Genomic DNA, 1,618 nt, shown 5'->3' on the forward strand with positions numbered 1-1,618 from the left:
GTACATAAATTATCGGGTCTGTGATGTGTGAGTTATCGGGGTGTTTGTATGTAAGTTATCAGGTTCGCGGTGCGTTAGTGACCACGTTATTCACACAACATTATTGCGGGATGTTTCAACAAAAAAATGAGGTCAAAAGAATCACGTTAGTGGGGAGATCATTGACCGGACCACTATTTTTTAATATTCAAATTCGTATTAACCAAGAACAAGTATCATGTAAACTTGTTTCAAAAACAGCAAGTCCGAAGCCGGGCTAGTGGTTTGTGTCGTAGAAATTACTACTTGAGGAACAGGGTCGATTCTTATCCAGCACAGAAAGCTATCAATTTTTTTTGAAACACGGGCAAGGATGCGATCGGTAAATGGTCCTCTTATTTTAGGAACATGGGCCGATGGGATGTGATGATGTGAGGAAAAAAAGTAGTGGGAACGGGCCATCATTGGGGAAAAAGGAAGAGGGAACGGGCCAGCATCGAGATATATGTGGGTTGTGCGGGCTATCCAGACGGGGTGCTTGGGGTCGTGTGATCCACAACGAGCAACGATCAGGTCGTACGGATCTATCACTAACTTCCAGTCGAGCTTTAGGAATTGGCGCAAGTATTACACCACGCAAAAATTCTTCAAAAAAAAATCATGTCCCTCGTCACAATTCTTGATTCTGGAGTTTGACTCTAGCTCCCAGCAAAAAAATTCTGAAATTAGCACAATTTTTATTTTGATGCTATGAGGTATAAAAGGTTAAGTTCTTATGTTTTCCAATTCATACAACTAAGATGCTGTAGCTTGTTGGTCGAAGGTTGCAAATTTAGCTTGTGTGTCCTGGGTTCGATTCCCATCTGGCGCATTATTTTTCTTCCTCGAAAAAAAAAAGCTTTCCTTCCTTCCTTTTTTATTTTTCTATCTAGACTGGAATTTTCATTCACATTTATATACACGACATTTGCACTTTCATGATTTTGACATTGAACCGAAGGAGACTTGTCAAGAAAATCTGGTTTAGGATGCGATGATACGCTGTGGACATGACATTGTTCTATCAGAAGATGTGGCTTTGCTGAACCTCGTGGAGTACTCAACCTCGTGAGATGCTAAACTAATCATTCAATCACAGGTTGTTTCGTAAGTAGGACGAAAGCGTTGGCACTATTACGAAAAATATTTTGTATGGAAATATTACATCAAAACGGTTTGGTATGATCTGATGGAGTACTTCCTTATGTTTGTTTCTCACTAATAGCTGCAACATATGCCCATTTTGCCTGAAAGTTTTGCTACATGTTACCTCTGTTTTCTTGGTGTTCTGGACGGTTATTAACTGTGGCGAGGGAACTGAGAATGCACCAGAAGATATGGATCTTGACCATGTTTGGTGTATTGCGCAGATCCATGTGAAAAGGTCATCATTTTCTAAGGACCACACAGGGTTTCTAAATGACTATTTTGCTGGAATTTTTGACTATTTTGCTGTAGTAGAGATTGAATACGAACGGCGCACCTCTTCGCCTGCTGCCTGTTCGTTTCTTTTTCTTCAGCTCCCAGCGCAGCCTATCGCCTCCTTTTCTTGCGCCTATAAAAGGAGGTCGCTCCTCCCAGAGAGACGCACCAGAATCTC

This window comes from Triticum aestivum, chromosome 3B (assembly GCF_018294505.1).
Source record: "Triticum aestivum cultivar Chinese Spring chromosome 3B, IWGSC CS RefSeq v2.1, whole genome shotgun sequence".
Taxonomy (NCBI): Eukaryota; Viridiplantae; Streptophyta; class Magnoliopsida; order Poales; family Poaceae; genus Triticum; species Triticum aestivum.